This window comes from Schistocerca nitens, chromosome 12 (genome assembly GCF_023898315.1).
Source record: "Schistocerca nitens isolate TAMUIC-IGC-003100 chromosome 12, iqSchNite1.1, whole genome shotgun sequence".
NCBI classification, from domain to species: Eukaryota; Metazoa; Arthropoda; class Insecta; order Orthoptera; family Acrididae; genus Schistocerca; species Schistocerca nitens.
In genome coordinates, this window is record NC_064625.1 from 141407619 (window position 1) to 141434238 (window position 26620).

Genomic DNA, 26620 nt, shown 5'->3' on the forward strand with positions numbered 1-26620 from the left:
CTTCATGGCTACGTACAGGAATATGGTAATCTTATTAGGCGCAGACTGGAACTTGACTACAGACTAATGCAGACTGACTAATCGGAGGTCTGTACACTTGTTATAATACCTCGCACGTTCAGGTATCACTGTGCGAGTGTGATCTACGTTCTACGTTAGCAGCAATCTCATTGGCTGCATTACATATTAATACGCAGATCGGCGGAAGCAGAATTTGGTCCGTCTCTAAGACAGCGCCATCTCGTATTGCGGAGACAGACGAGTGCTGCGCCTGTGCTGTTGTGCTTAGGGGGGCGCGCTCTATAGGGAAAGTTGTGTACACGCTGACTACGCGGAACTATGTACACAAAAATCACCAATGATGGCAGACTGATCGAACATGTCATAACCTACATGCGAATATCCTTAGCGACATTTGCATGTTGAATAAAGCGTGTGTACACCATAGTGTGTAACTAATTTATGGTTTTCTCATATAGTTCAATAATTGTCATCCTGTATGTACAGGGTGTATAGCCTACGTGGACGAGGAAAAAAAAATCGCGAATTTCCCGGTTAGAAATACACTTTCTCCCAGATTAAAATACACTTTTTCCATGTTCAGTAACAGTATACTTCCTCGGAACCGTAAAACTTATCAATCCTTTCGATGGTTGGGGTTTTATACACCGGCGTAGAATTTCCTAGCACTTTAGAAAACAACGCTCAGGGGAAAAAACACGTTTTGGAAAGACGTCTGATGTGCAGCAACATGTATACTGCATATTTTCGAATTACGAAAGTATAACTTTGAATTCCTCCAAACACCGCACGTTATTTTCCGAAGGATTGAAATCGAGTTTGCGATGCAGTTTTGTAAGCCAGTCGTGGCTCATGTCAAGCGATAGCTCCAGCCGATGACAGCGGATATTCAGAGCATATGGCATGTGACAGTCAGCCAATACCAACATCACTGTTAAGCAGCGCGACCACACAAATAGGTAAAGGTAATGGTTTAAATTAATATACACAGTGTTGCTACAAGAAAAGAAAAGAAAAGCTTTCACGTATATATTGGTCTCTAAGATCTATAAGCTGCAAGAGAAGCTAAGCTTTCACACATAATGTTGATCTTTTTTGCGCGTGTTACACTTCAAGATACATCACACAAATGTTCCACTAAAATTTTTAACAACGAAATAAATGTCTGCTCTGCTGGGCTCGAAAATAATGTAAATGGTCGTCCTCAAAGATCAGATTTTTGAATGAGAGTCAAACACTATGATTTAAGAAATTCATCGGACATTTGCGAAGAGAGTTCTTTTTGTTTATAAGGAAATTTACTTTGAAAGTAACGCTTTTCAAACAACCATTCGGAATCATACAATGAAGGCTTTCGCGACCGGATGGTACTGTTGTGCGCCGGAACATCTGGATACGGATCTGGATCATCTGAAACAGGCCTTCGAAAAGAATGGGTACTCAAACAAAGAAATTAATAGTTTTAAGATCTAATTACAGCAGGCCAAAGGACAAGAATGGTACACATCAATGGAAGAACACGGTGTCTTTACCTTTCATTAGTAAGGTTACAGATCGAATCGGCAAAATTTTGCTGAAACATAAAGTGAAACCGGTATTCAGACCTACCAGAAAAATAGGACAAGTACTTCGTTCTGTTGAAGATAGAAGGCACACCGTTATCATCTAGCGGTTTGTATCAAATTCCGTGTACCTGTGGCAAGGTCTATCTTGGTACTACGAAAAGAAGTGTGAATACGAGGGTAAAGAAGCATAAAAGTCTTTGTCGACTCGGTAAAATAGATAAATCGGCCGTTGCGGAACATGCACTTCAGTACGGTGACCACGTAATTAAGCTTTCTGAAACTACAGTTTTCAGTGCTACCACGAACTATTATCCACGACTGTATAGGGAGGCTACTGAAATTGATAAACATGAAGATAATTTTAATAGAAAAGAAGAGGCCTTGAAATTAAGCGAGATATGGACAGTGGCGTTACAGAATCGACAATTGATTTTTATCTATGACGGACTATTATCGATAGTTACATTTTATCTTTGACTAGTTTACTCTCTGCTGTTATGTGAAAGCTAGACCACGCCCACTTTCCTCGGTATTTAGGCCGCTCTCCGACGTCCGACTCGTGCACGGCAAAAAATCGACACGACATGGTATCCAGGCAGGAGTACCCCAAGGAAGCATCCTAGGGCTCTTACTGTTTAACCTCTACATTAACGACCTCCCAGCTACACACAGCACGACGGTAGCAAACTACGCGGATGACACCGCCATCCTTGCGCAAGATTGGAAGCCGTCTAACATTAACTCACGACTACAGACTGCACTCAGAACGGCGGAGCCTTGGCTGGTGAAATGGCATGTTAGAGTAAACGTCGACAAGTGCGAGGCCGTTCTGTTCACTAAAACACCGAAGCAGCTGCGCAAACATCAGCACTGCAACCCAATAACACTACATGCACGCCCAATACGTTTCCACGAGAAGGTCAAATACCTCGCTGTCTGGCTGGACAGGAAACTACTCTGGGGGGACCACATTCAACACGTGACCAACAAAGCTAACGCGAGGCTCAAACAACTCTACCCTATGCTTAACAGGCGTAGCACACTGAACAGGAGGGTGTCTAGGTCCATGTACATGACACTTATTCGACCCCTGATGACGTACGCAGCCCCTGTCTGGGGATACGCTGCGCCAACTCGCATGCGCCGTCTGCAACTCATAGAGAACAAAGTACTCACAATCATAAGCAACGCTCCGCGCTACACACGCATCGCGGACCTTCACCGGGAATACCGGCTAGATACTATCTCGCAGGTACTCCAAAAACTCTCCACACGACTGTACAATAACACGAGACACTCGCGCAACCCGTTTATCCTTTCTCTGGGTAACACCGACCACAACCATAGATGGAAGCATAACAGGCCAAAGACTCTACTGGCTAGGAACTAAACATCTATGGTCCACAGAACGCTAACACGACAGTACTGGCGAGCCCCTGCAACACAGCTATTACTGGCAACCCCAGATGTTCAACCAGCCGAAAAACAGGCAACCGCATTGAAACCGCACTGTACACAGCACGCAAACCAACCACACACACCCCCTACACCGTCGGTGAGCCGATCTATGACCGATCGGCCACTAATGTACAACGACCTTGAACTGTTGCAGGGACGCAGCAACTGCAGCAAGCACTGCAACGAGCTCCAACAACGACAAAGGTAACGATGCACGATACATCGAACATAACCACGCCTTGCATGCACTGTCGCAGATAGCAAGCCGCTACTGCCCTTACTACCCGTCCTACTGTCGCAGAGGTTTTTTTCCCTTGGCGCCTGCCTTGGCACTTTTTTTCCTCTGCTCTTACAACCGCTACCCTTCGATCGCTTTCGTCCACTTTCTATCTCCTGATGGACCATGTTAATGAGTAATCTTACCCAGACGCATGGATAACACCACAGCCCGCATCCTGTGACTCCTGATTCAGAAACTAACATGTTATACGGAGGTGACAGTGGAATTTTTGGTTTGGTCACCACGTTGGTGTGGGCGTGGAGGGGCCCCATCCTTTGCCTGACACGTCAGTCGGCAGGAGTCAACAGGACCAGCCATACCTCTGAGGATGTCCAACGTAGTATAGGACGAAACGTTAGGAATAGAAGTATTCCATGGACCACGGCCATAGAACCCGGAACAATTATCAACAACCATTCGGAATATTTTCCCGCGACCTGTTAGAAATAGATTCGTTTCAGTAGTTGCCAGAAAGCACCAGATAACAGGCCCGCAGGAAGACATTAGAGGATATTCCAAGAGCACGGGAATTTTGTGAACCAAACTAAAATGCATAATTCGGTTTAAAGTGCACATTCGTATGTCCAGATATAGGTATAAATTTTCTTGCAGTACCAGTATTGTATTATCTCATGTTTGCTTCTTTATTATGGCATAATGCCATACGTGCTAGAAGATGAAAACGTGAACTTGAAAGGCATCAAACACTTGAAACTAGCCAATAGTGTGGAATTAAACACTTGATTTCAAATAAATTGACTGCCTCAGCAGAAAAGATTAATAAAAACAAAATTTCTTTAACAAACCGACAAAATAACTTCATTGTTCTGCAAGGTGATTAACGTTTGACTGTCAGAAAGGTGGAAACAAAATAAAATCTGAAACTAATAACATATTTTAGCCTTCCGTAATTACGTGAATGTATGTTAATTCACTTGATAGCTCCCGGCCACAGAGATCCGTTTCATTTTCATTTGACGTGAGAGCAATAAACGAAGAGGAAACAGCAAAACGGTAACATGGGTCACGTGGAGACTACCACCTCCCCACTACAACTCAGACTGCTCCGTGCATGAGGTCCGGATCTACCATATTTCCGAACCTGGACAATATTAGATAGTGGCACTCCCTCGAGCGATTGACGTAGGACGCCAAAAATTTAAAAAAATCTACTTTTCAAAAATATCTTCATTTTGTAGCGCGCATCTTTCTGAAGAGTCTGATACATAAAACATATATGTTCGAGGCAATGTAAGACAGGTCATTTGGTCTTAAGTGTGCCAAAGTGCAGTGCCACGCGTCTTCACACAGCATTCTTCCGTCGCATGTCTCTCTATTTCGCTCTGTGGAATTCAAACGTGTAATATTTTGTAATGGGAGCCATCAAACTATATTCAAGCCAGTGGAAATTAAAATGTCCTGTGGTGCCTCTCCTGCACCCAGTCGGCAGGCTTGACACCCTGCCCTCTTAAAAAAAATAATAAAAAAATAAATAAATAAATATCTCGCAATTAATACTGGATGGGATTATTTGTAACCGGCAGAACAAGAACTCTTCAGAAAATTTGCAGTCTTTACTGCATATTAGCTAATAACTTGCTGTTTTGTACGACATAAAATTAAATATAGGATACATAAAACGCGTAAAGTCAAGAGACAAGCAAGACAGAACACATTTCTTCAATCCTTATGTCCTAGCCTTTTTTTTTTTCCTTTCCCTCTCTAATCTTGCCACAGCTTTATATGGCGTACTTTCCTTCCTGGCAAAGAATCTATTACTTCACCCAAGTTCGTCATTGTTTTGCTACATGGAAAAACGAAATATCGTTGTCTAATACTAGAAAGGCTGTTAGTAAATTAGTACCCAAGACTAGTGTGGTTTCTCGATCTGATTACGTGTACTTTGTCACTGTCTGCTAGATTAAACGAAATAGGCCTGCCTAATATTGCAGCAATTGTTACACACACCAAATAAACGAGACTGTTTTGGCACAAATGGTCATTTTCATAACACGACAGAATATAATTCACGAAGTACCAATATCAAATGTCTATTAGGCCTACTACTAGAAAAAAGTTTTATGTTAGGACATAGTTTCACATTTCATTCATACTCTATAGCTTCTGAAGCATGAGATCGAAAAGAAGTAGTACGAAATTTTTATATACATTTGGAATCGTCATATTCTTCCGTAATTTGTGTGAGGCCCCGTTTCTTGTCCTTCTTCGTTCCAACAAATAATCTTGTCGTCACTAATTCTGTAACTATTCCTGACAGTGTCAAAACTTATCCTCTGGTTAACTTCACTAACCCTGCCACAGTCACCGGTTTAGTTACCACGCATTTATTCCCCGGTTAGGCGTTATTACGTGTTCGTACAACGCGTTTTCCACGCTACTCCCAGAATAGAACTTTAGCGGCTGTTAGCCTGAGACTGTATAACTGGCCCTTTTTAATAGTGTACCGGTCTCGCCAAAAATTTTCTGTCAAAATTTCATTTTCTTATATGTTCAAATGTGTGTGAAATCTAATCGGACTTAACTGCTAAGGTCATCAGTCCCTAATCTTACACACTACTTAACCTAAATTATCCTAAGGACAAACACACACACCCGCGCCCGAGGGAGGACTCGAACCCCCGCCGCATTTTCTTAGATACACGAAGAGGACAATACGTAAACTTTGTTGCCTGTTATTCCTGTTAGTCGTTTATTTCCACTCTCAGTCTGACTCTATGGAATTCGCTAGTAATTATAACAACACTGACTATTTTCAAACCCAGTCAACCACATAAACAGCGATTGACATTCACCCGTTCAGCTTTATTCCTGTTGTCTTCAGTCCTGAGACTGGTTTGATGCAGCTTTCCATGCTACTCTATCCTGTGCAAGCATCTTCATCTCCCAGTACCTACTGCAACCTACATCCTTCTGTATCTGTTTAGTGTATTCATCTCTTGGTCTCCCTCTACGATTTTTACCCTCCACGCTGCCTTCCAATACTAAATTGGTGATCCCTTGATGCCTCAGAACATGTCCTACCAACCGATCCCTTCTTCTAGTCAAGTTGTGCCACAAGCTCCTCTTCTCCCCAATTCTATTCAATACCTCCTCATTAGTTATATGATCTACCCATCTAATCTTCAGCATTCTTCTGTAGCACCACATTTCGAAAGCTTCTATTCTCTTCTCCTCTAAACTATTTATCGTCCACGTTACACTTGCATACATGGCTACACTCCATACAATTACTTTCAGAAACGACTTCCTTACACTTAAATCTATACTCGAAGTTAACAAATTTCTCTTCTTCAGAAACGCTTTCCTTGCCATTGCCAGTCTACATTTTATATCCTCTCTACTTCGGCCATCATCAGTTATTATGCTCCCCAAATAGCAAAGCTCCTTTACTACTTTAAGTGTCTCATTTCCTAATTTAATTCCCTCAGCATCACCCAACTTAATTCGACTACATTCCATTATCCTCGTTTTGCTTCTGTTAATGTTCATCTTATATCCTCCTTTCAAGACACTATCCATTCCATTCAACTGCTCTTCCAAGTCCTTTGCTGTCTCTGACAGAATTACAATGTCATCGGCGAACCTCAAAGTTTTTATTTCTTCTCCATGGATTTTAATGTCTACTCTGAATTTTTCTTTTGTTTCCTTCGTTACTTTACTCCTATCAGCTGTATAGCCCCGTTCCCTTTTGGCTACAGGAAAGTTTATTTCTAGATGCGACTGGGATTCCCCTGGCAGAGGCATCACGTACACTATGCACGCATTCAAAAATCAACTTATAATACATTCAGAAATTAACTTAGAATTTGTTCAAAAACCAACAGGGGTGCGTTCAAAATCATATGAGCAATGGATAGACCAACGTGCGCTGGCTGCTAAGCGCTTTGTGAAACAAGGTCTTTTTCCTCAATAAAATGGAGTTGCCCCCTCCCCCGCCACCGGTTTGCCACGCCCCCTAGTTCCGGGCCTGTTGCGCACCAATAAAAATTTTCCGGATAGCATCTGGCTACTTGCTGCTGTTTCTTATACAGCTGACTGCCACACTTCTGTAGCCAGAAGCGATTCAACTGCGCATGAGCTCGCTCGCAACCGCTCAAACGAGTTGTGACGTCACGCTCATCGGAGGCAATTTGTTATGAAAGACTGCATAGTCTTCCTAAAGCCTTTGACACATTTTGCTGTTGGCAGACGCTTGTATGACCACTGTGTTTTTTTGTTGTATATGGTGCATTTCCTTTGCAACGTAAGTTTTATTTTCATTTTTTTCTTTCGTTTGTGTTTTATTGCTGCAGCATTATTCTGCAGTAGCGAGATACAGTAATATTCTTTGTTAGATTACTGGTTCTTACCAGTCAAAGTTACAAAATTTTAACTGAAAACTAAAATAATGTAAAATTCCCGGAATTCTAAGAAATTCCCGGGTTTTTCCCGGTTTTCTCCCGGGTGAAAAGATACCCGGTTTTTTTTCCGGATCTCCTGGTTGCCGCGGGTCGTATACACCCTGAATGTAGATGACACAATCATTTTAATCAATGGGACAACAGATGATATCAGTGAGGCAAACCAACTGTTGAACAGCTCCCATGCAACAAATGAAGTTCACAGATGAACTTTAAGCAGGTGACTAAACTTTTCACACATCATCATTAGAATAATGAATAACAGACACCAATTGAAATTTATCAGAAGCCCACCACAACTCCACAGCCCCTCCTGTTGACCCTCGACCCACAACCCACAACATGGCAGCATTGCCATATTGCTCTGTTGACAAAACAAAGTAATTCAACTGCCGCTCTGAAGATAAATGTAAAGAAGAAACTGAAATAATAAAGCAAACAACCATTGCAAATGACTATAACAACTCCATGGCAGACACCCAAGACACTCAATAGTGACAAAACAATCACAGCACAAAAATTGAACACAAAATCCATTAATCCATGAAATTCCATTTCTGGGTAATACTTCTAATCAGACTGCCAATGCCTTCAAATGAAAAGCCATAGTTATATCTTTCACCACTGACAATACAGAAGTTACCTCATAACAGCATACATGAAATTTAATGCACCATAATGGTAAGTAGAAAATTCGATGTTTGGACTGGGGGCATTTCCTTGTAGGCCAGACAGGCAGATCGTATGAGATTAAATTCAAAGAACACATGACAGCAGTAAAAAACAAAACAATACCACACATCATGTCAGCTATAGCCACACAATTGCACGAAACAAAACATCATGCCAACAACACAAGTATCAGCATCCTACATATCCAACACAAAGGCAAAAATCTTGATGTTCTTGAAAAACACTAAATATACAACCACCAAAAAAAACAACCTGAGTCCATCATAAATGAAAAAAGAATAATTACATTTACAATAGTGTAATCTCCATTTTAACAGCCAGCCTATTATTATTAAATTTGCAATGCATTTGTGTGTGTGTACGTGCATGCCCCATTCCCCCACCCCCAACATGAACACAACCTTCACCCTCTCATTCATATTTACTGTAAATAATTTATTTTACTGTGACAGTCCCCAAATGAACAATGGTATGGCCTTATTCACAAAAATACCAAAAGTTTCTGGCCTCCAACAGCTTGAGAATATATGTATCAGTAAAAATTATATCTATCTGCGTAGGATTTTAAAGCATAATTAAAGTATTCCTTCAACTTTCACTTAGTTGTAATGAGTAGGCATAATATAAACAACAACTCACATCTTTGGAAAACTTTGCTCTCCTTCAGTTGCTCCTTTCACCCTCTATATCTCCCCCCCCCCCCCCCCACACACACACACACACACAAATATTCTCTCTCTCTCTCTCTCTCTGTGTGAGAGAGAGAGAGCGCACGCCAGTTAGCTCCATTGTCTGAAAGCTCAGCAGCATTTTCAATCTTGTCTATGTGCCCGTTGATCACTTGATCTAAACTAAATGGTGACAGGTCAGTGTCACTCTTTCCAGTATATTTAACATGTGAGATATGCTTCTATACATATTCCATGACAAACTGAGCATAAACACGATTCAATGTAAGGACACAATATTATTATTTGTTTGAAATTACATAATATAAGCTTTTGTATGGTTTCAACTGTTTGCCTCAAACTAGTCACATATCTGTTCAGCTCTGTCTGTGGTGAACAAGTTTTGACACTATACTAATATGTTTCTGTCATCAAGAAATACTGGAGATTCTGCTTATCAAGCAGAAGACTAGACCCAACATACAACCTTATGGGACATCATGTTTTATGTTTGCAAACTTTAAACAGATTAGATTCACCTGGTGTAGTTTGGAAACGTGACACTTTCTTTGCAGAATGTACCACTACAGCCATGCAACATAACATAAACATAATACTATTTGGAAATGACCTATTTCACTTTTTTTATGAACTGGAAGAAAATGTGCACTTATTTATCTTATTCATTTAGCTTCTAGCTTATTGAAAGTATACTACTGTGAACTACATTTCATGTTTTGATTTCGGGTGTACAGATGTGCAAGGTTCGTAGTTGCCCAATTTGCAAACATGCTACTTAAAGGTGTCTGTGCAAGAAACACGGTTCTTCTAATTCCACATCACAAAACTGAACTGTTAGCTCTTGTGCTGTAAAGACAGTCATACTGTACACTAATGTTACAGTAAACTGGAGCATCCTAAAAGTGAAAGTTGAGTAAGCTGGAATGAGTGGAATTAGTGGTATGAATACTGACTTGCCTTTTTCTTTTCCATTTAATATCTCCATTTCTACAATGTTACAACCTTTTTTGCAAGGGTATACGAAGAACATCACATATTCATGAATTCTGTTAGAAAGTTTACACTTTTTTCTTTGCGCATCATTTACCAATGGGTTGAAATATTTTTCTACCCCCAGGTGTCATATTGTATATGTTACGGTGTAAAGTCAAGTGCCAGCATGCCAGTCGGGAATGATAGAGAAGAGATGGCTGTGAGAAGACATCAGCCAATCGCACGCTGACCGACCTCTCCCCAGCACAATAATGTAACAGCAACGGCCCCTATCTGAAGAGGACATAAGTTCTGCGGCCGACTGGTGACGGCCCAGTTCAATAGTAGCATCAACTCTAGTTACTTCGCTTGTACTCCCTATGCAGCACAAACTTGGAATTGCTTATACTGAAGAAGATTTATTATTTCATATGTCGCCCTTTGCTTGTGATACGTCTGTGCAATTGTAAAGGTTTAGTACTGTAACTTTCTCATTGTAAAAATAAGTCATTAGTACGACTTGTTTGGATGTTTGTCTCGTGAACCGTGCAAGCAGGCTTCCTACACACCACATATTTGGCGACAAGGCATATGAAGAACCAACACAACAACCTGTTCACGTTTCGCACCCAGAACCTGGCTGCAATAACTTTGTTTTTCACGGGCTTTTCTGTTTTGCTGGTGCCTTAATTCTACTTTGTCTTTTCTTTGCACGGGTGTGTTTACACGTTTTAACAGTGTCTTACAGTGTTTTTTTGTAATCAGTGTTTTCAGGTGGAAGTTGCAGAAATTTTCTTTGCTTGTGTGCTTAATTCTATTGCTTACATTTTCTGTTTATTGCATTTGCCTATTCCAAAATGAGCACCCCACCTCTCCCACCCATTGCTAATGCACCTGAGTTGCAAGCGGTAGATGCAACGAAGCTAACCCAAGTGTTTCAGGTTCAGATGCAGCAGATCTCAACTCTACTAAATAGGGTACAGCAGTTACTGGCACATGCTGTGCACCCAACAGAACAAGCAATACCTGTAGCTCCAAGTACTATACCACCTTTTTGGCAGTTTAACGAAAAAGAAGAGGGACGGCTCGAGTGGTTGCAACAGTATGAAGTGCACATAATCGCTCATGAAGTATCAGATACTGTGAAACTACATTACTTTTTGTCAACTGTAGGAAGTGCAGCCTTTCGCCTCATTCAGAAATTGTTCCCTAACGCAACTCCGAGTGATCTTTCCTATGATCAGGTTGTAGATTCGCTAACTAACTATTTTGACCAACAAGGGAATGTGGTGCCAGATGTAACTGATGTCAGACTTAGAGAACAGATTCTGAAACAGTCATATCCAACATTTCATCATGTAGTGCAAATTCTAGACCAGTATGATTTAGGTGCCGTAGAGGCTGATAAATTTGACCAGCCACCAATTTGTCACATTCAGTCATCACTTACTCATGACTGCTCCAACAGATAGCAACACCACACACGTGCCAAGCCGGGTAAATAGAATTAAGTCATGCTCTTGGTGCTATTCATAGCACAAATGTCAAGACTGCCCATCCAGACAAGCACAATGTTACACTTGTGGCAAGAAAGGTCACGTAAAATCCGTATGTTTGCAATGGATCAAACATAAGAATTATGTCCATTCACAAAAATCTAGTCACACGGTCCACGTAATCAATGCAGTGTCTTCAAAGCCTGCTGCAGGGATTAGCAAAACTAGCAAGTGAAGTTTCCTCAGTGCTATGCCAACACGACAATCTTTTCGCTTATTTGCATATTAGTGGAAAATGAGTGAAATTTCAGTTGCAAACGGGTGTCCGTGTTACATTGCTGAATCATAACACATATGAACTGTTGTGCTCTCCACGCCTGTCTAAAACTAACACACACCTGATAGCTTAGAATGGACAACACATTCCCATTCTCAGAAAATGTACTTTGCCTGCCATGTATTGCTCGCATACGCAAACTGTGACTTTCACTGTGCTACAATCATGCGAATGTGTGAACATATTTGGCCTTGATTCATTTGGTTTTCAAATTAAGGACAATGTGTCAGTGACTGAAGTCAGTGCCAAAGACAGTGTAGCTAGCTTGCTGAAAGAATTCCCTGAACTGAAGTTTAGGCAAGACTAACAATTTTGTTGCACATATTACCGTAAAAGACAATGCTCAGCTGAAATTTTTCCGGGCCAGAACTGTTCCCATTGCATTACAAAACAAAGTGGCTGCTGGACAACTTTAACTGCAAGATAGTGGAGCTATTGCCGCCCATACAAGCTAGTCAATGGGCACGTCTTCTGGTTTTACTCCCCAAAACTTCAGGTCATTCGCCTCTGTGTTGACTTGAAGTCCACAGTCAACCCACAAACTGTGATTGATACTTACCCCTTGCCACACCCAGAGGATCTCATAGACAGATTAAGCACTGGTCGCTACTTTTCAGAAATTGATTTCTGCGATGCATATCTTCAAATAGATGAAGAATCTCAAACTGTGTATGTTGTGAACACTCATTTGGGCTTGTTTAAATATCTGTGTTTGCCTTTTGGCAGTGCTTCTGCACCCACCATTTTCTGATGGTATTTGGAACAGCTGATTGCTCAAATACCAAACTGTTCAAACTATTTGTACGATATTGTCATAGCAGGTCATACACCTGAAGAACACATTGCAAATTTGCGTGCTTTATTTCATGTGTTATCTGAAGCAGAACTAAAGTGCAGACTCGACAAGTGTGATTTTTTTAAACCTGAGTTGCAGTATCTTGGTCATGTCAAACAGTCTAGGTGTACATCCTCTTCAGTCACATTTATTAGCGATATGTGACCTGCCAATTCCTTGCAATATCATAGAATTGCAGTCAGTCTTAGGAAAAATTAACTATTATATTCGGTTCATACAGAATGTTGCACAAATTGCAGCTCCATTGCATCGCAAGAATGTCCCCTTTGTTTGGACAGATGAGTGCCACGAAACTTTTCAAAAACTTAAAAATGCATTGCTCAGTGATCAATGCTTGGTTCACTTTGATCCTGACAATCCAGTTTTGTTGCAAGCCTCTTACAGAATCGCTGAAGCACCTTTGCACAGAATTAGTGATAAAGACAGGCCTATTGCTTTTGCATCAAAAGTGTTGTCCACAGCTCTATTTAACTATCCACAAACAGAGAAAGAGGCACTGGCTATTGGGTATGGTGTCACCAAATTCCACCACTATTCGTATTGCAGAAAACTCTACTTAGTAATGGATCACAAGACATTACAGTCCACGTTTCATCTGATGAAGCTAGTTCCTGTATGAACTGCCCAAAAATTGCAAATGTGGGCTTTGTTGTTGTCTCAATACTGTGTATTGTCCGACAGCTCAACACGGTAATGCAGATGCACTTTCACGTCTTCCAATTGGCCCTGATACAGACTTTGACGCATCTGCTGCATCTTGTCACATCAATGCTAGGGATTCTGAATTGCTTCAATCCTTTCCTCTAAACTTTAGGAAAATTCCACAGATGATGATTCAGATTTGAACATTTTGTTAACCTACATTTGCACTAATTGGCCCCGTTCCTCACATAGCATAAAGAATGTAGTGCACCGATATTTGCACATCAGCATAGCCTTGCTATATAGCATGGTGTGATTCTTGTTCAAAATGACAGTGGACAGTCACGTGTGTTGATGCTCCAAGCTTTGGAAAGAGAATTGTTGCAGTTACTTCACCAAGGACACTGGGAGATTGTTCACACAAAACAATTAGCGCATCGACACTGTACTTGGTAGGGAATGGACACCCAAACAGAACAGACGATATCACAGTATGATACACATGCGGAAAATCAGACCGCTCTGCCACAAAAATTCTCTGCTTGACCCAAGTCACAATCACCACGGCAATGTGTGGACACAGACTTTGTGGGACCTTTTTGGAACACTCAGTAGTGGATTGTGGTAGACTCTTACAGCAAGTTTCCTTATGCTGTGCCAATGAACTCGACAACGTCACGTAGCACAGTTCAGGCATTGTCCTCTATTTTTTGCCTCGAAGGTTTGCCCGAAGTCATAATGTCGGGCTACGGCTCTCAGTTCAGTCAAATGAATTTGAAACATTCTGGCATACAGCATCTAACTAGTGCACCGTTCCATCCACAGTCAATCAGCAAAGAGAAACGTTTTGTCAGAACCTTCAAGTAGCAGATGGCCAAACTTCGTACCACACACACCAGGGATCAAGCACGGCAACTGTTTCTTGCCTCCTATCATTCACATCCACAAGGTGGACCACTGCCAGTGGAATTGCTTCACAGCCACTGCCGCCGGACACTGCTCCACCCTCCTCAGCATCCAGAGCTGAAGGAAGGCCACAAGTATCGCTTCGCGCTGCACGGCGCATGCGTGAATCTCATTTCAGACCCAGGCGGATTGCAGCACCGACATCACAATCAAATTCGCCGTAGTCAATCCTTCTGTATCTCTTCCCCCAGATTCACGGATCCCAGGACAGTGAGGCCACGACAGCTGCCAGAGGGTGTCACGACAACACCACGGGACAACCTCACGGAGACGGAGCCTTCACCTCCTCTCCTCCTGCCGACGGAGCTGGACCCGCCCACGCCGCAGCAGCTGATGCCTTCTATATCTGGGTATGCACCTCAGGAGGTGGAAACATACCCTTCTGACAGTTTTCTGGGGGACGTTTTTACCAGAGCGAAGGCCAGATGGTGGGGTACGACCAGAAGTCTGACATCTCCTGCAGCCACAGCTTCCGGTCCCTCAGAGTGTCCGCGCTCCTGCCTCCCCTCCCGTTGTCGTGCTTCTTATATAACGACAGTCCGTCACATTGGGGGGGCAGGAATGTTACGGCATAAAGTCAAGTGCCCGTGTACCTGTTGGGAACAGTAAAGAAGAGATGGCTGTGAGAAGATGTCAGCCAATAGCACGTCGACCGACCCCTCTCCAGGACGACAACGCGACAGCACCAGAACGACAACGTGACAGCATCGGCCCCTATGTGAAGAGGACATAATTACTGCGACTGACTGCTGACGGCCCAGTTCAAAAGCAGCATCAACTCTAGTTACTTTGCTTGTACTCTGCAAGTGTCACAGACTTGGAATTTCTTATACTGAATAAGAGTTATTATTTCAAATGTTGCTCTTCACTTGCGACAAATCTGTATAATTGCAAAAGTTAAGTACTGTAATTTTCTTAATGTAATAAAACTAATTAATACGACTTGTTTGTATATTGGTCTAGCAAACTGAGTAAGTAGCCTTCCTAGGCACCACACTGTATTCACTGATAGATGAAATACATCATTTTTTGATCTTAAAATTGTTTGCACGCACAACCACTCCTTGTTCATGTAGTTTCCCTTCATAAGTGGATACACATTTTTTATTTGTTCCTCTGTCTTTACTACAATGCACAACCCATTGGTTAAGATGATCGTGTCAGGCTGAGGATGAATGCGATATGTGCCGTTACCAAATTTTATTCTTGAAAATTCAAGAATATTCATAAAGGCTTGAGAATATTATAGAATAAGCTCAATTTTCCCCCTTGAAAAATACAGTGATTAGATAGATGAGGTCTTGGTGACTAGCACAATATGATACAACCAGTTCAAACAGTCATATCTCCACAACAACAACTGCACCGACACAACTACTACAGTGTAAAATAAGGGAACCTAGGGTAACACTCTATACAAATACCAGTGATTGGGGGTGGGTGGTTTTGGAGGTATTGTTAGCTTCACCCACAAACACTCTAACTTGACTTAAAACTGTCAAGTATCATTTTGTGACCTATACACACATCCAGAGACATGGATAATGTTATGGGAAATGCAATATAGATGATTTTATTTATCAGTTTTGCAATAGGTTTGTTAATGAAATCATACACCACTTTCTCTGTAAGTAAGTGACAGCAAAAGGGCTGAACGAATAGGTGGAAGTCGGTAAAGGTCATTTCTGCCTGTTGCCAAACTTAGCAACTAAGCAACACACCAAAGTACTGAAGTAGGCACTTTGAATGCAATATTGATTCCAGTGTGTTGGCTCTACTGTGAGAAACAGGCACTGAGAGACGACTTTCAAATCAGTACATGGCTTTAAGATTTAAAACAGCAGCACAGATAATACTTCAGTCACTGATCCTTAAATACCATGCTCACAGCAACAAGAGAGCAGCTGATATTGGAACAAATAATAAACGATCACATATAAACTTGCTTTTTTGTCTTTCAGACATAACATTCAATTCTAACACATCACTTTTTACACACTGCTTTCAAAAATACCTTAGTCAGAAGAACTACTGCTTCTTAGCAATCTATTTTTGACGGCAGTATGTAAAAGTAATGTGTTAGAACTGAATATCATGTCTGGAAGACAAAGAGTTTATATCTGATCCTACCCCTCTTACTGATGCGAGCATGGATTCTGATGATCAGTGAATAAAAAAATTATCTGTGCTGCTGTCTCCATTCGTTTTATTTCATATATTGTAGTCATGTTATGCCCTAGGCAGCAACAGTAGTTTCGCTTAGTGTTAGCCCCTAAGCTGATCTTGGGAGTTATATACCTAGGCTTCAAAGAGGATTCCAACATTTTTCCACACTATCTAAACAATGTCAGTACCACACTAAAGCTGTTGTGTGATGCTGCAGATGTATACAAGGATCCATCATATGAATATTGTTAGCAAATCCTGATACAGAGTTGCAGGTGATTAAAGCTCGACCTTCAGCACACAGAGAAGCACGAGACTCTTCTGAGTAATTAATTTGGTAATGGGTGTAAGTACTGGAGGAGAGGAAGGGAGTGGGGAATAAACAGTAAAGGGGCTTGAACACAGTTGGCAGACTGAAAATGTAGACTGGGAGAGTGGCATCAAAACTATCTTCAGACTGAAGATTATGACATGCATAAACTGGTGAAAAGATTCAGTACTGTTTGATTATACCATCATAGAGCACCACCACTAGAATAGTAATAACAAACAAATATGTAAGCTGTGCTTTTACATATCAATCCAGAAGGGTGATCTGTATCTCAACACATTCTCACCTACGAATAATATTTGTGGACGAAAAAATGATAAAACAATTTATTACGTGGGCAGCACAACTACTGCGTGGAATTATTGTTTTATTTGCATGTGGAGAACAAGACCAAGAGACATTGTGCATCTTCAAGATGGGTCAGCAATCAAAGTAACTTCACAAGGGAATTACCAGGGTGTGCACAATATGATACCTCTGTGAACTGCCAGTCTACACTGAAGAAGCCTGCATTCCAAACGCAGGAAAAGATTACAGTGGCTGTATTGATACTGACAAGGGGACCGCATCTACTCATCATCAGCAATGTTATCCAAATTTTTTGTGTATGTGGGGGCTTGGCCAGAAATTGAAGTGACAGAAATGGGAGTTCCAGATGACTAAGCATTTAGAAAAAATAAAATTTTGGCACAGGTCAAGAGAGACACGAGCCATTTGATGTTGGGGTAGTAACCAGCCAGCAGTTGGTGCAACAGAAAGATTACTGAATGGTAATCTGAGATTCACGGGGACAAGCCGCTGTGTGGAAACATTTTTTCTTTTTAATTTAATTTTTTATGTTACACGAAGAGCCACCCTCCACTTTTTCATACCTCCCGCAAGTCTACTTCTTCGGATCAAATCAACTCATTGTCGAACACACACTGATAAAACTTACACTACTTTCTCTTGTATTTTACTTCCAATTTAAATATGTTCTTCAGTTAATACTGCGGAACTTTCTGGTGTGATCAGATTGTTTTCAACCATAAGATGTAAACTGCAATCCAGTGCCGTTTTCAATCACATCAGTGCTTCGCTATGAATGTTATTGCCAGTACATTTTCAGTCCTCCATATTTTCACCATATTCACACTGTGTTCTCAGAATTCTCTCAAAAAATTCACACTGTATGGCCATAGCTAGCCTTGTCACCAGGCCAAAGCTAGCCTTGTCACCAACGCCTCTGATATCATCTGCACTGGGAACATAAAAGTTCATATGCAGCTGCTCGAAGATCAAAATGAAACTAATGGAATACAAATTTCAATCCTTTCTTGGAAAGTTATTTGAAGAGTACTCCTGAACACTGTAAGCACAATCCTCAGTCTCAAATATTACTTTGCCTTTTCTTTTCAGGCCTTTTATAAAAATATTAATAAATAACACACTGAGCATTATTCTGGTTTAATATCAGTATAAGTGAAGTAATAGTTGAAAATTATAAATGGAAAAAAAATAGTTTTCGTGTGAGGATCTTTTTCCAATGATAATTTTGATGTCCTGTTTTGTGGCCACGTGTTACACCACTGCCTGTTAATGCATTGAACCATCTGCTGCGAAACACCAACAAATCCGGCAGCTTCACACACTGGCCATGGCCAAACATGAATGCCTCTTTTACCCTCTCTGTCACAGCCTTACATACAATGTCCTCTTGAAACATAAATGTCTCACTCATCGCTACTTCCTTATGCTCACATAGAGGCAGTGGGCACACAGTCAAGCACACAATTTGTTAGTTGTGCCATCTGTAAAGCTTAATGAACCACCTATGCATGCACCCTGGTGTGATCCATTTTTTCCCCCTTATGAGATTATTACAAAGGCAAGTACAGTACGAATGTATTTAGTACAGCTTAGTAAACAAAAAAAAAATATATGTATTGATCTGTGTAAGCAAGCCTACTGCTTACCAGCAGCTGAGTCGCACCCTTTTTGTTGGACAGATATCTAATACAGATTGTTTTCATCTCGAGCTTCTGACCATCGCGAAGCAGTACCTAAACATGTAAATGCCTCCAAAGCAGCCAGCATATTTTCATCTTCATTTTCTGGACCACTAGTTGAAATGCTGGAGGCATCAGTGATGAGGTTAACCATTTTGCTACCCTACACGATTTGGTGCCCTGGATGTACAGTGTCAACACTCATCCATCCTTGATGGATGTTGTGTTCATTGTATTCTTGGCTATTGAGTTCTTTTAGCGTATTGGGCATTTCAAACATACCACCTCACCTCTCACCACGGATAACGCAGTAGGCGACAGGCTTCATTTTATGACAAAGGGCAGGTGTGTTTGCTTAGAGTTGTCATCGCTAACAGAGAAAGCGACAATGCATGAAAAACTGAAGACATCAATGTGGAATGTACGAATAATGTATCTGTTAGGACAGTGCGGTGCAACATGACGTTAATGGGCTACGGGAGTAACGACCGACGTGATTGCCTTTGCTAACTGCGTGACATTGCTTGCAGCCCCTCTCCTCAGCTCGTGACCGTATCGGTTGGATGCTAGGCGACTGGAAAACTGTGGCTGATGGTAGTGTTCAGGCGTGGTGCAGACCCCACAAAGCTATTGACTCAAGTTGTCAACAAGGCAATGTGCAAGCTGTTGGTGGCTCCATATTGTTGTGGGTTGTGTTTACAAGGAATGGACGGAGTCCTCTGGTCCAACTGAACTAATGATTCACAGGAAATGGTTATGTTCAGCTACTTGGAGATCATTTTCAGCCATTCTTGGACTTCATGTCCCCGAACAACAACTGAATTTTTATGGATGGCAATGTGCCAAGTCACGGGCCACAACTGATACCAATAGGTCTAAGGAATATTCTTGAGAGGTCAAGAAAATGATTTGGCCACTCAAATTGGCCAACATTGATAGGACATAATCGAGAAGTCACTAGTTCCTGAGCAAAATCCTGTACCAGCAACACTTTTGAAATTACAGATGGCTATACAGCAGCACAGCTCAATATCTCTACACAGGATTTCCAGCGACTTGAGTTCATGCCACGTCAAATTGCTACACTATGTCAGGCAAAAGGAGATCCAACATGATATTACGAGGTACCCCACGATTTTTGTCACCTTAGTGTACTCGTGTTGTATACTGAATGTCACTTACCTGTATTGTACTGAATGTACAGCAAAATATGTAGATTGATTGGTTAGATGGAAGAGGGAGCCTCTTGGTCCTAATATTGCCAGGCTCAATTAACGATTCTGCAAAACTTCTAAGATGAATCAAGAACACATTGAGGCTTAAATCATACGACATATCTCTTGTACAAAACATTACAGGATATCAGAAAGTTAGCCATATATGAAAGCAAATCAACAATCATTTTTCTTATGCTGCATCTGCTAAGGGATAGGTGGTAGAGCGCAGTGGTAAAATGATACTATAGTGCAAAAGACATCACGAGTAGGATCAGAGAAAGATATATGTGGAAACATGAAGAGCCAGGGATCTGCTTATGTGTGGTGGTAGAAAGTAAGTAGGTGTCTTCCACATTACATATCCAGATTAACTGAAGTATTTGATACTGCTTTGTCACCTCACAACCTAACTGTAACCTAGGCCTCTGACTATGCTGCAGATCAGTATGTCACTGCATCTATGACGTTCTGTGAATTCATTGGCTATGCTAACTCTCAACCAAACTACCGCCTTCCAACCTTGATTAGACCTCAGGCTACACTATGGAACAGAGTGACAGCACAACATACAGACCCAGAGAAAATACTGTCAGAGTTCTGCCCAGTTTCTGTTTTCGAATTTATGACATCATAAGCCACATAATCATCATGCTACTTGACAAACCCACCAATTGACAATGGTGGGTTCAGCTGACCCACATACTCTTACAATGCCTGACTTTGGGCAAAAATTAATGACACTGCAATGGCACTGAAGGATTACCACACTGCAGTCATCTACTGCATTGATGAACACAACAACTATGATGTCAGTATAAATATAAATAAGAAGAAACTCAAGACTGGCGCAGTGAAGGTATACCTGCAAAGAGATATTAAAATTGTGAAAAAGAAATTACAAACTAATTCCTATGAACCTACTTCATCACAATACAAATGTAACATGTGTCTAATTGTCACAGAATTTCAATTCCGAGACTAACCTGGGAAACAGTAAACAGTTGAATATTTTAAATGAAACCAGTAAATTCATCAAACCTAAGAGCAGTGGGTAGTAAATGCACTACTGCACAATGTTTAACTGAATTTCCTTTTGGACTGATCATGGAAAACATCCAGATGAAGGTTTTACAGCATGTAGTTTGTGTCGGTACACTGAAGTCAAATTTTAAATAACACTGTCATCAAGATTTTATACAATCCTCAAGATGCTGCTCTATGGCAGTTTCACCACCAACAATTCATTAGACCCCCAGGATACTTGCAATAAAACCGCATATAATGTTGGGAACATGATAAACTTACTCAGCAATGGGTAAAAGTTATGTAGTGGAGCATTTTCCATTTTTTGTAGGTCATGCACAACATGTGTAAACAATATGAATAAAATTTTGCTGGTTTTCTGAATTTACCTTACACTTTTAGTTTTTGTAACAAAAGGTGCAGTAAACAGGGCAAAGTATGGTAAATAGGGTGCAAATTTAACATTTAGGTGTGCTATAGGTCAATCTGTAACCACAACCTTTATTAGGCACTCATGTTAATTGAGCTTTGCCAACTCGCATCACCATCTTCCAACCTAGCCTAGACATAGTTCTACACTACATATCTGTCACTGTAACCAATATTTCAGGGGGGAGGGGGGCTATAACACCTCACACTAGCCCAATCATGATATGATACAGTGCTAAATGTAAGATGGCGCAGGCAACATGCAGAAAATGATTTCTGGAGTTTCCAGATTTATTATACGTCAATCATTCTACATACAACGGTGTTATTTATGTTTTTATCTTAAAGACACATGGATGATCTTTATTTACTACAAATACCTGTAGATCTTACTGAAATACTAAGTTACCCATCAGCCAAGTCATTATGGTTTGGGGGGGGGGGGGGGGGGCAGTGCACAAATGGTTTAATTCACACTTAACTGGAAGAATGCAGAAAGTTGAAATAAGTGGTTCATGTAATGTTAAAACATCAGCTGATTCCTCAAACTGGGGGGGCTATCAAGTACGGGGTCCCACAGGGTTCGGTCTTAGGTCCTTTACTGTTCTTGATATACATTAATGACTTACCATTCCACATTGATGAAGATGCAAAGTTAGTTCTTTTTGCTGATGGTACAAGTATAGTAATAACATCCAAAAACCAAGAACTAAGTGATGTAATTGTAAATGATGTTTTTCACAAAATTATTCAGTGGTTCTCAGCAAACGGACTCTCTTTAAATTTTGATAAAACACAGTATATACAGTTCCGTACAGTAAATGGCACAACTCCAGTAATAAATATAGACTTTGAACAGAAGTCTGTAGCTAAGGTAGAATTTTCAAAATTTTTAGGTGTGTCCATTGATGAGAGGTTAAACTGGAAGCAACACATTGATGGTCTACTGAAACGTCTGAGTTCAGCTACATATGCTATTAGGGTTATTGCAAATTTTGGTGATAAGAATCTCAGTAAATTAGCTTACTATGCCTACTTTCATTCACTGCTTTCGTATGGCATCATATTCTGGGGTAATTCATCGTTGAGTAGAAAAGTATTCATTGCTCAAAAACGTGTAATCAGAATAATTGCTGGAGCCCACCCACGCTCATCCTGCAGACATCTATTTAAGGATCTAGGCGGTGGTGGTGGTGGTGGTGGTGGTGGTGGTTAGTGTTTAACATCCCGTCGACAACGAGGTCATTAGAGACGGAGCGCAAGCTCGGGTTAGGGAAGGATTGGGAAGGAAATCGGCCGTGCCCTTTCAAAGGAACCATCCCGGCATTGGCCTGAAACGATTTAGGGAAATCACGGAAAACCTAAATCAGGATGTCCTCCCGAATGCGAGTCCAGTGTGCTAACCACTGCGCCACCTCGCTCGGTAAGGATCTAGGGATCCTCACAGTAACCTCACAGTATATGTATTCACTTATGAAATTTGTTGTTAATAATCCAGCCCACTTCAAACGTAATAGCAGTGTGCATAGCTATAACACCAGGAGAAAGGATGATCTTCACTATGCAGGGTTAAATCTGACTTTGGCACAGAAAGGGGTAAATTATGCTGCCACAAAAGTCTTTGGTCACCTACCAAACAGCATCAAAAGCCTGACAGATAGCCAACTAACATTTAAAAATAAATTAAAGGAATTTCTAGATGACAACTCCTTCTACTCATTGGCTGAACTTCTAGATATAAAAAAACTTAAACATTAGTGTCATGCAATATTTTGTGTAATGTAATATCTTGTACAGACATCTTTTATTAACCTGACACGTTCCACATCATTACGAAGTGTCGTATTCATGATCTATGGAACAAGTATTAATCTAATCTAATCTAGTACAGCTACTGGAACAACAGTGTATTAGAGGTACACTTCAAGGAAGAAGAAGTGGAGCTACAATTTGCTCAGCCTAATGATACCTCAATGGTAAATCAGGCTTACATAGGTGGCATACATCTTTGGTACAGTGTGTAAGATATACATGTATGGACAATATATTAAAAGAAATACAGTTCCAGTTTACTCAAATACAGAAACTGTACACTGGAAATAATAAACGCTAAAGTCCAAAATGTCAAAAAACACAAAGAAGCCACAAGAGATACATGTTACATAACAGTCTTACACATTCTGTAATGTCTGATAGAAAAAGTGTAATAAGTTGAGAAATTAAATATATCTATAAACTGATATTTGGGTAAAGACGTGTCATGCCTCACTTCCATGGAAGCAATAACAAAATATATAGTATTGACATCACTTACACAATAAGAAAGAAAAGTCCCCGAGTTACTCTTAAAAAAATCGACCACGGCTAATGGATGCCTTTTTTTTCAGCACTTAATATGTTGGTCAATGAATGGTGAGGATTATATGCTAAGGTGAGAAAATCATGCAGTTTGAATCCCAAAATCACATATTTGTTTTTATCTCATTCTACTACACAATACCCAATAAATAATCAAACGATTTTATCTTACATTATGCCGTTTCTTTCAGAGCAACAACCGCCCACTTGTTTGCTGGATACGGCTTCTCTTGCGTTCTTAGCTGAGTATTTTTCTGTGTGTTCCCCTTCTCACCTTTCCATCATAAAGCAGGGCACAAAGCATTCACGTCTAAGATAACTGAAATGATGTAAAAAGTACTATTCCTTGTTGCCTCTACGTAAGGGGGCGAGGAACAGGTTACAGCATGTTTACCACCGCGATAACACACGCTCGCCACATTTAGCATTCATGTCAGGAACAAATGAATTTGCACATGGCTAACTCTATTGTAGGTACTTTTAAGTATAAGGAGGCTTCTCTGGGCCCTTCAACGTATCCCAAGGTTTTAGTCATGGTACATTCAAGCAGTTTATTCGCGAAAAACTAAAATATCCAATTTTGACACTTCCAGCGTTTCACATTCCGTCTTCAGTTGAAAACTAGTAATGGGTAGTGTATGAGAAGACATAACAGTATCCACTATTAAGCGATCTAATGCAATCATACAGAAAACATCAACTACAAATATCACTAGTCGTCGAAATTGGTTGAAACTACTATGCATAACATGCATTCATGAACACTTCACTTCTGTTTAGTCGTATACACATAATGACATAAGCCATGCCATGATATACTGAGACTCATGCGCTATTCGCAGATCGTTTCCGTAAAATAAGCGTTCTTGTTTAATGCTGATATCACTGTGTAGAAGTGATTTAAAAATAATCGGAACAAACACTTACTTAGTATAAAATCCCTTCCGCTAAACATTCAAAAAACAAAACACTTACACACCCCAAGATGCTTTTCAAAGATTACAACCTACATAGCTACGCGATATTCAAAGACGGCGAAATTGTATAACTATGTTTTTGGTACTCGATTTCTGTGATTGTTTGCATCTTATTAGTAGGGCTATTAGTAGATGCTGTTCGAGCAGTTAACGTCACAGTTTGGGAAATCTCGGGCTCTATTCGAACTTTTGATCGCTCTGCGATGTAGTGACTTTCCTTGTTACTATCACAACGACTTGTCTTAGGCGGCACCTACATTGCATCCGGAAGTCGTCCCATCCGAACCTGTCTGGTGAAGAGCGATAAACGCGCTCCAGCGACGACCGACTTGAATGCCTACACAGTGCACTACTACACTGGATCCGAGCCATTCGGAAATGGCGCGCAGCTGACGCACGTGGGACGCTGGCTGCCAGCTGCCCTCACATAGACAATGGAAGAGATTACACCGAGCGTCAACCCAGTGTACTGTCGTCATTCATGAGTTTCCGCACTGGACTTAGTTACACGCTATAGGTCAGCAGTTGCAGTTGTTGAGAAGCGATCATGAGTGATTCGAATGATCATTTTTTGTGTTGGCTGCTGCTGGACGAGAACGTTCGCCTTAAAAGACGGAGGAAAAGGAGTTGGGTGCATCGTTTTATTGAAGAGAGATCTGCAGGGGAATTTTTTTACAATTTGCCAGTCACTGCGAAATTTTCCAGACAAGTTCAAAGATTATTACACCATGTTTATAGAAACGTTTGACTATATACTTGAACGCATAAGAGACGATATAACTGGCCAATCCAACTTCAGGGACTGTATCGCTCCATAAGAAAAACTATCACAATCAGATAAGCAGTTAAAAACAGCTGATAGCCTTTTAGTTATTGTGAGTGGCATAACTGGTCAAATAATGTTAGAGTATTATAAATAAATTCTAGCATCCGTTACAATAAAATATATTTAGTAACATTAACAAATATATGTCTACATTCCTTCACGGTAATAGATGTTATCAGCAAATAAACAACTGTTAACAAGTATCCATGAATAATCTGAAAATCAGAACGAAACAATTGTTTGGTTCAAGACTGACAAATATCAGCACTGAATGTGATGAGGAAAATTGTGGATAATAAACACTTAGATTATACATAAAGACATATTGACAGTACATTAGGGATAGCCCATTAAATGAGTTGCAAACAGGTTGATGGGCAGCGTGACACATTTGAGCTACGCTCACAAAGGAAGACGAATCTGAGGTATAATTAGATGCACTTTGTCATGGGTAAGTTGACAGCTGTAATGATGGTAGAGGACACGCAGTGTGTGTTTGTATTAAACTTAACGACCTCTTATCACTTTTGAAGTTGTGAGCTTGTAAGGCTTCAGTGACGTCCCCCAAGATTTTCATACATAGTCTCATTTTCTCCAGTTGATCCAGTTCTTTGACTGATGGCAGTAAACGCATGAAGGAGTAGTCGTCATCATCCTGATATTTCTGTTTTCGAGAAACATGTTGCTCAAATAGGTCGATCTTTCTTTTCTTGATGTCCAGAGCCTATGAAACAATCATATTTTTTTTTTACATGACGTTTTGGTCTGTTTCTGCCTGCTTTCACAGAAGACGACATAGAAGCAGACGCCTCTCGTTCTTCTGAAGAGAGACACATTTCACCATTATTTGTACTTTTCTCACTTGCTTGTACAAGGACTTTGATCACGTGTAGAAGGCCATTCTTTCTC

The 26620-nt window shown here is 40.7% G+C and overlaps 1 protein-coding gene across 2 annotated transcripts in view; it reads right to left on the bottom strand.

Moving 5' to 3' along the window:
* The window catches only part of LOC126215215 (uncharacterized), a 374241-nt gene extending 349342 nt beyond the window's left edge, over window positions 1-24899 (bottom strand). For both annotated transcript variants that reach the window (XM_049941882.1, XM_049941881.1), the window contains exon 1: window positions 24836-24899. The gene's annotated coding sequence lies outside the window, so the exon portion shown is untranslated. The remainder of the gene's footprint in view (window positions 1-24835) is intronic.
* Window positions 24900-26620: the final 1721 nt, after the last annotated feature.